The sequence below is a fragment of the Gobius niger genome (assembly GCF_951799975.1).
Source record: "Gobius niger genome assembly, chromosome: 15".
Classification (NCBI taxonomy): domain Eukaryota; kingdom Metazoa; phylum Chordata; class Actinopteri; order Gobiiformes; family Gobiidae; genus Gobius; species Gobius niger.
Window position 1 is genome coordinate 5880026 of NC_136866.1, and position 9859 is coordinate 5889884.

The window sequence follows — 9859 nt, forward strand, 5'->3', positions numbered from 1 at the left end:
CGCCTGATAATGGACAAACTATATCAATATCAATAGTTCAGTGCTGGAGCCAGAAAAGTATTGATCTTCATTTCTATAACAACTTGACTTTCTTTAATAAAAATGCTCGTGCTCATTTTAAATGTCTCGTTCAGTTTAGTACAAACTGCTCCATACTCTTTGTGCTTCAGTTTGAGCTGTACGAGGGATCGTAGCCTTGGTCATTTCAGTAGATTCAATACATTCTAATGATCCTATAGAATGGTTTAAATGGACTATACAGTGTTTAAACATGTTCAAATTAAGTATTTTCTTCCCCCTACATGTTCCAGTCATGTCCTAATGTGTAGAATGAGCCCAGACATTCACCACAACTGCCTCTAAAATCCTGCACTGTCACTCGGGTCTGAAGTGCCGTCATGCAAGAGCTTAAAAAGGGGGTATTATGCTTTTTTCAATCACATAGCACCAGTCTATATCACACTACAATGATGATGAAACCTTCTGTTGGTCTGTAAATGCAGTAAATTAGAATAACTGCCTTGTTTAAAATTGCTCTCTCAAAATGGCTGTAGTGAATGTCTTGAAATAGGCCTCTGTCTCTTTAAGAACCTCTGAGCCTTTCTGACACGCCCCCTCCACACGCTGTCTGTGGCATCAGTGGGGAGGGGGTTCTGCTGAGGAGCAGTGGTTGGTTACTCGGCTGGTGACGAAAGCTCGGAGGCGTCTCCAGGAGGTGGGGGCGTTCCTAGGAGGACTCAGGCAAACCTATCCTTAAAATGGCTGCCACCAGAGTTTTTACAGATTACTCAAAAATCCGTGAATGTGCCAAGACAACACTTCAGGCATGTTTTTAATGAGGGAATGACATAATAACATGATGTAAAGCTTGAAAAAGTTGGTTTTGCATAATACCCCCCCTTTAATATAGAAGCTGCAGTTACACGTATGACCTGAGGTGGCAGTAATGAGCACAAAATGACCAACTTGCATCTAGTCTCTTTCAGTTTATTGAACCTCTTAACCCCCACCAAGTGCATTTTCTCCAGTTCAGCTTTACCCAAATCTAAAAGGTTACATAGCCTATAGGCCAGTGTAACGCCTCATTTGAAAGCTAAGACCTACAAAACTCATCTAAGTTGCTTTTTTTTCATTGCTTTTTAGTCACATTGTTGCCACTTTTCTTCTTCTGTTGCTCTTTTCGCCTTTGTCACTTCTCTGTCGCTCTTTTGCTGCGTTTTTGTCACTTGTTTCTTGCATTTCATCCTCATTGTCGTCTCATTATTGCGGCTGTTACGTCGCTAGTTTTTTTTCCAGAAGCTTTTAGATTTGGGTAAGAAAATGGAGATAATGTGCTCGGTTCAGGTGGGGGTTGAGATGTTAAAATGTACAGAGACATTAAGCTCATAGAGACAGATATACTCCACTAAATCATGACCATTGACAGCAGATAAATCAACAGAAAAAATAAAAACTATAAAACTATTTTCTAAACTCCCATTCACAGGGGTTCACAAAAACATTTCACTTGAAAGCAGGTGATGTCCAACTCCTCGCACAAAAAGCCCGAAGGAGAAAATGTGCTATTTTTCAACGCGGCATGTTTTTCCTGTTCCTGTTTTGGAATCATGTTCAGATCTGAGTCATTGCCAATTATCATAGCATGCTCCCCAGCTACACACAGGCATGCTCAGCGACCCATCCCTTTGCATAAACTCATGAATATTTCATCTTTAATGCAAATACAGTCACAAACTTAAGTATATTTAGATACAAAAGCAATCTGTTTGGTAAAAGATGCGTATTTGCCATGTGGCCAGACTACCTACCTATTCTGATGGGACAAAATAACTTAAAATAACTCTTAATCCTTTGTGATGGCAGCCCAGATGAAATGATATATTTAGGTCGATTGATGCCAGCTGACATTAGAAGTGTCTCGGCTAAAATTAGTCTATCTTTTGCTCCAGTTGAGATATTTTAAGCGTTGTTTTGCCTGTAGTTCCTTGATGCATCTCATTCACTGTTTCCCTCACGCGGGTTTTCAACAACAAAGATCAAAGGATGCCAGGTTTCATATTATTCTAATCCTCCGAGCTTCAGCAGGTGGTACTTATGGGATTTATGGGTCTATAATGGAAGGCGAATCTTCAGGAACGGTGCAAAAGACGGACTCATTTTTATACATTTCATAAAACGGCAGCCTGATGAGTTTACCATATTGAACTAATGGATGAGAAGCACACTTTTACATCCAAACTTACAGAGGAACTGCTTCGTCTCTTTCTCTTTTGAAAAACTTGCCAGATTCAGAGAGAAAAAGATTCAGCAGACAAAACCAAAATGATTTTTAGCTCAATAGCATTGAATCGAATAACAACATTCCTCAACATGTTTTACTGTGTGCTACTTTACAATAAAAAAAATGGTAGAAAGTTACTTGTGCTTCAAAGACACTTTTGTGACTTTGTGACTTAGGTGGAGTTCATCCTGGAAAGTCGAAAGGTATTGCAACACATTCAAATAAGTGACTTAATCCACTTTATTTAATAGTTTGTAGATCATGTTCAAGTGGATGTAGAAAGGGAGAACGTACTGCAACTGGTAGGTCGCAAGCTACTAGTTAGGGATCCCTGGTCTATACTGGCTGGTTAGTGTTTAATGAGAATGAGGAAACTTTATAAATTCCATCCATCCATCCATCCATCCATTCATCTTCTTCCACTTGTCCGTTGCCGGGACATGGGGGCAGTCGTTGGAGCTGCCCAAATCACATTGCACCAGCCCCTTATGGCTCCTCCTGCAGGTGGTGGGTCCACAGAAGGACGGCCTCACGATTAACCGGGCCTGTTGGTCTCTCATAAGGGGCTTCTGAACCGCTCTTTGTCTGACCCGTCACCAATTACCTGTTTGCCATGGGAGTGTTTGCCAATAACAAGCCACATCTTTGTAAAAACAGGCAGATGATTCGGTAAAGGACCTGTCAGAGATTTTCACTGGCTTTTGAATGATTTGTCACATTACAGAACAAATCACAGAATACATAAGTTGTCGATGAATCTGTGATATCATCTGAGTCAGTGTACAATAGGCCCAAGTGGGACATCTAACTTGTAACCTTTAAATTATGCCTTGTATCCAGGGTTAATTTCGTCGACTAAAATATTTAGTCTTAATTTTAGTCAAAGTGTTATTTTTGACGACTAAAATTGGACTAAAACTAAATTTAAAGTTTTTCAAGAGACTAAAACTATGACTAAAATTTTGAGATATTTTAGTCGACTAAATTAAAATGAAAGGGAGAGACTAAAATCATCCAAACTTCTATTGACCGTCTGAAAGAGCCTCATATCATTTAAATTCACTGCCAAAGGATCAGCTCTGAGCTTTATTCATGTGGGAGCAGCTCCATGAAGTCGAGGACCTTGATAAAATATGATTATAATGAATATTATCAATGCAAAGTCGACTAAATTGACATGCAATATTAGTCGACTAAAAGTAGACTGAAATTGAAAAGATTTTTTCGACTAAATCTCGACTAAAATTACATTACATTTTAGTCAAAAAACTAAAACTAAATTAAAATATGTATTTCATCTTTAATGCAAATACAGTCACAAACTTAAGTATATTTAGATACACAAGCAATCTGTTAAAAGGTAAAAGATACGTATTTGCCATGTGGCCAGACTACCTGCCTATTCTGATGGGACAAAGTAACTCTTAAAATAACTCTTAATCCTTTGTGATGGCAGCCCAGATGAAATGATATATTTAGGTCGATTGATGCCAGCTGACATTAGAAGTGTCTCGGCTAAAATTAGTCTATCTTTTGCTCCAGTTGAGATATTTTAAGCATTGTTTTGCCTGTAGTTCCTTGATGCATCTCATTCACTGTTTCCCTCATGCGGGTTTTCAACAACAAAGATCAAAGGATGCCAGGTTTCATATTATTCTAATTTACATTACATTTTAGTCAAAAGACTAAAACTAAATTAAAATATGTTGTCAAAATTAACAGTGCTTGTATCCCTAGTTGGTATGCATTTTCCATCCGATTGCCACCTCATACTGTGCTGTAAAGTAAAGCGTGACTAAAATACTGGGCCATGACCTATTGTAGCTGGAGTATAAACTGGCCAGTACGCAACAGGTGTAAGAAAACACTCCACAGCGAATGACTCAATATAACTGGACAGCTGCGTCTTTACAGTAAGCCCCCTCCAGAGCTCACGGGTAAATCCCAGTCTATCACATATTTATAGTCGCATCAATGGAAGGAAATGGCTCTGAAGTGTCACTGCTCAGGTGCTTTTCTCCCAGGGGTGAGAGGACACAGTCAGAAAATTGATCCCCTTCGTGACACTCTCTCTCCCCTCCTTCGTATAATAACAGCCCTTCTCTTTCCAAGGCAGCGTTTTGTTTAGACAGTCGCCTCTGCTGTTTTTTTGCGACTCCACCGGCGAAAGCAGCAGCAGCAGCGGTGTGGGAGGAAGGTAGTGTCAAAGGCGAGTTTACCCACATAATTGGCTAATAAACAGGCTAATTATCTTGCCACATCTGGAGGCTAAATTGAATCACAGGCAGATTACGGGGAGCGAATCGCGCAGACCGGTTTGTTTGCGCAACTGCGGGAGATGATGCCAATTTAGATGGAATTAGAATTCGCCATGGAAGCGACTCACCCCCTGTCAGCGGCTAATATGCTCTGAAACATACACTTAATCCATAAATTAATGATTTTTATTGTTTTTCTGAAGACGCCTTCGTGTCCCCCTCAAGCTGAACTCACAGCATGGCTCTCTTGATGTTGGTTCAGGAAGTATTTAGACCTCCATTAGTTATTTTTATTTTACAGACCCATATTACTCTCAGTCTTAGCTTACAAAAGTATGTCCATGATGGAACTTCAGTTTAAGTTTAAGTTGAATGGTTTTGTATAGCCCAATATCACAACAGAAGTCGCCTCACAGGGCTGCACCAAACTTTAAAGAGGGGGTATTATGCTTTTTTCAATCACATAGCACCAGTCTATATCACACTACAATGATGACCAAACCTTCTGTTGGTCTGTAAATGCAGTAAATTAGAATAACTGCCTTGTATAAAATTGCTCTCTCAAAATGGCTGTAGTGAATGTCTTGAAATAGGCCTCTGTCTCTTTAAGAACCTCTGAGCCTTTCCGACACGCCCCCTCCACGCGCTGTCTGTGGCATCAGTGGGGAGGGGGTTCTGCTGAGGAGCAGTGGTTGGTTACTCGGCTGGTGACGAAAGCTCGGAGGCGTCTCCAGGAGGTGGGGGCGTTCCTAGGAGGACTCAGGCAAACCTATCCCTAAAATGGCCGCCATCAGAGTTTTTACAGATTACTCAAAAATACGTGAATGTGCCAAGGCAACACTTCAGGCATGTTTTTAAAAAGGGAGTCACATAATAACATGATGTAAAGCTTGAAAAAGTTGATTTTGCATTTAAGGCAATAAAACAGAGCAATAAATATGACAATTAAAAGTTCAGGTGAATCCAGGCAAATATAATGTCCAATAAGCGTCGGCAGCAGGTAGCGACGAGCGGCGCGGGGGTCCCCCGTCGCTAGACTCTCCAGCACGGCAAGGAAAAAGAGAAACCTTGAGGAGAACCACAGAAGGAGAGATCCACTCCCATGGACGGACAGGCTATAGAGACCCAGGGCCGAAGGATCCCTCAGCAGACGGGCCAAGATGTTGAGCCACAGTGTAGAGTCTTTAAGAGAATACATTTAACCATCTCTTTATCAGACTTCAACCTAGTAACAAATAAACCCACAAACCCATTGTGTCCACAAATCACTGCTTGTTAGTTTGGCTAAAGATGCCGGCGTGTCCCCCTGAAACTCACGCCATGCCTCCGTTACGTAATCCTGAGCTTGTGTAATTAGGCAGAAATCGGAGGTGCCCTGTAGCGCGCGTCACTGGGAAAATCGTGTGGCGTTAGCGCGCGCTGGCATGAGGCCGCCGTGGGGGTGCCAGGACACAGTTGCCATAGCAGCCGGGGATGTGCTCCGGACCCCCGCCTGAGGAGCCAAAACACAGTTCTCCACTAAGTAAAAGCAACCCGCAAAAAGGCAGGGGCGGGAGTAATTATTCTATGATGAAACTGCAATCAGCTTAAAGCCACGCAGAGACAATTCACCCAATAAATAGAAGGAAACACAAGCATTCATTTCATTACAAGTGAATCTGAGACTTTGCTGCGAGCGGGACATCACCAGCTCGTCTCCATGGAGATGCTGCTATGCTTTGATGACAGGCAGCCAAACATAGGGTGAAATATAGTAATTAAGAACCCCCTGCAATGGTACCATAACAGATTATTAGGGGCACATTAGGTATTGCTGTCATGTTTGTATATCAGTATTTTACAACATTGCTCATAATTAGGGCTGGGGACAGTTCATGTTTTATCCGTACTGGTGCTTAAACAATACGCTGGTTCTACATAACATTGCCATTGGCCATGAGAGTCTGTCCTGTCTGTCCACATTACAGTTCTATTTGGGTCATCTGCTTCTCATCCGAGGGTAATGGTGGGTCCTGTTATGGTAAACATTGAGACCATTGAGCGCTGTCCTCTTCTTCTTACTGCAGACTTTGTCTTATCATGATACAATATTTAATTTATCTGTAGTCTGTTCATCACTATTCACATGGTGTCTCCTGTCCCCCCCCCTCGGGAGTGCCTGTCTAGATCGAATGGAGGAACCTGGGTGAACGGAGGAACCCTGCATTCTGGAATCTGAGGACTGGACGGTCTGTGATCTTGGCCCGTCTGCTGAGGGATCCTTCGGCCCTGGGTCTATAGCCTGTCCGTCCATGGGAATGGATCTCTCCTTCTGTGGTTTCCCCAAGGTTTCTCTTTTCTCCCGCCGGGTTTTTGAGTTTTTCCTTGCCGTGCTGGAGAGTCTAAGGACGGGGGACGCCCACGCCACTCGTCGCTACCTCCTATTGGACATTATATCTGCCATTATATTTACCTGAACTTTTAATTGTCATATTTATTGCTCTGTTTTATTGCCTTGATGTTTGGTGCAGCCCTGCGAGGCGACTTCTGTTGTGATATTGGGCTATACAAAACTATTAAACTTGAAACTTGAAACTTGAAACCATATTAAATGAAAAACCGGAGAGAAGTTGTCATGAATCAAGCGTGCAGGTTTATTTAACATATGCATATGGAGACACACCAAGTACCTGGATACAAGATGCTCTGAAGAACAGTTCACAACTCACAGTATTTATACACAAAGACAGCACAATGATCATACGATTATGGAATGCCCCAATGGTGTAACAGGTCAGATTGACCTAAGACGTTCAGGACCCTGACGAAATGTATAAGACAAGCGTCAACAAAACGAGGACACAAACACCATATCTTTAATTCCGGTCAAGCGAACCCAATGATGTAATCGTCAAAGTTGTCTTACATTGTTGAGCTACATAAGGCGCCATGGACAAGTAAACAACTGCCAATGGCCATGAGTGAGAGATAAGCTGGATGTGAGAGCACGAGTGAGTGAGGACAGAAATCCTCCGCCCTTATCGCACCAACTCATACACAAACATGCACTCTGGTAAATGAGGTAATGCTCACTGAATATAGGTCATTGTATGTAATGGTGAAATGTCCATAAAGCATATGTGACATGATGAGAGGAATAAACAATGAATGGTTCAGATTTCTATAACAGTCCCAAAGCCCTAAAAAGGAAAAAACACATCCAATCTTAATAGTGGAGGACCAAAGTCGACTATGAAGATGAAAAAGAGAAAAGTCCGCACAACTAAGTAGCTCCCAGAAAAAGTGTTTATTACTTACGCCACATGTAACGTTCCTCAGACAGGGTCCCAAAGCCCTGTCACTTGGGAACCACTGATGTAAAACATTGGCATTTGCAGAAAATAGTTCTTCACTTTAGGCTACAATGTTGAGATTCGGCCCTTGGGTGTTTTGGCGATGATGAAAATCGGCCCTCCACGACGCAAACTTGCCTACCCCTGTTTTATGCTGTCTGGTCCCAACAGGCATCAAAACCTGTTCGCTAAAGATGCAATATTTTGTTTCAATACCTGCTGCCAGTGCTTTGTTACCAGCGCAGTAGCACCAAACTTAAAGGCCTTAATCCTTAAATTGAAATGTTCTGCAGGGTGGCTTTAAGGACTGGGAAACTGAACATAATGCTTGTTTTCTTTTTCGAATGTTGATGTAATCTGACACACAATTTTGCAAATTAAGAGCACTGACAATGGAAATAAAATTGTTCTTGTAAAAGCAGGGATGGGAACAACTCAACCACTAATGTTTTGCAGGTCAAGGTAACTGAGCACAACCACCTTTGCCAACCGATTAGCACTTAGAGACAGACATACTTAAAAAGCTATAACAGAGCCATAATCTTGAGCTGTTGGCCTGCAGCGCAGTGCGAATGGCAAGATAAGAGGAAGTCTAATGCACTTGACATGGATTTGTCCCCACACGGCTGTAGTGAAACAACTAACCCACTTTATCCTCGTTTTAATAAATAATGCCCTCCGTTCTAAATATACACCTTTGGCCCGCCATGAGTCCAACTGGGATTGTACTGGAGAAAGGATGGACTGCTGCGGGCCACAAGACTTTCACCCACTGTGTGTCTGCGGTGGGAGAAAAACACTAAAGATCATCATGTTCTCATCATGCAAATAAGCTCTTTCTACAATTGGCTTTGACCTTTCCATCCTCAAGACCAGTGTGTAGAAAAAAAAAACAATGTCTGATTTCATAAAGGGTGGTACAGCACGTGAGCGTAGACACAAACAGAACGGGCCACATGTGAGGCTTGGGAGAAAAACCAAAACGTTCAATAAAAAATGGGACAGAAATTAGCGTTTTTAGATTGCCAGTTTGTTTGTTTTGTAAATAACAGCATTACTTTCCAGCGTCTGCACATGGATTTAATTGGCATCGCTCAGCTTTCACGCATGTTTGTGCCACTGCATCAATTAATCTAGTTTTTTTTTTTCCTGCACATTCACAATGTCATATGGAAATGGCATTCAGAAACGTCGTCGTGCATTCATCTCATTTTCTATAGCAGGTGAGCTTGTTTTACACAGGGAAGACAATGACAGTGATGTAAGATTTCTGCTTCTTTTTGCGCAAACAAAAGGACGCACCTCTTTTCCGTGGTTAAGATGAATAGAAAACGAGCACAACATTACCATTGCTTCATACGTAAAAGCCATTACATTGTGCAAACCTTGACCCAACCATCTCCCACAGTACATTCAGTCACCATTATAGACGAGATGAAGAAGATACTAGGAGGGAGATGTAGGGAATTGCTATAATGGAAGATGGAAATGACAATGCAGCTGTCGGGGAGAAAACCACAAGGCATCACCTTCAAGTAGTAGTTTTGTCACATAAAAATTGCACGACTGAAGCGATGAATAATTAACGAGTGACAAAATTCCCCTTTAGTTTCCATTTCCCAGCCTCTACGCCGAACGCCAGCAGTGTAACTTTAGACTTTTGGCTCCGACTTTGAAAAAAAAACCGCAAGGACCGAGACACAAACTTGACGCATTTCAACTTCAAGCTTCAAAACGGAAAGAAAACAGCAGCGGCAGTGACGATTCCAGAGGAGATGTTGCAAGGGAACTCAGGCAGGTTTGTGAAATACAAGGAAAACAATAGCAATGGGGGAGTATGTTTACCCTACGGAGTTAACAAAAGAGAAACCTCATTCTACAATAAGAAAAATATGTTGTCTTTCTATTAGAATTCAGCATTAACTCTGGTCCATGGGCGTACAGGCTTTGACTGTTCATTCACCGCCAAATAGTTGAAAGCCAAGGCC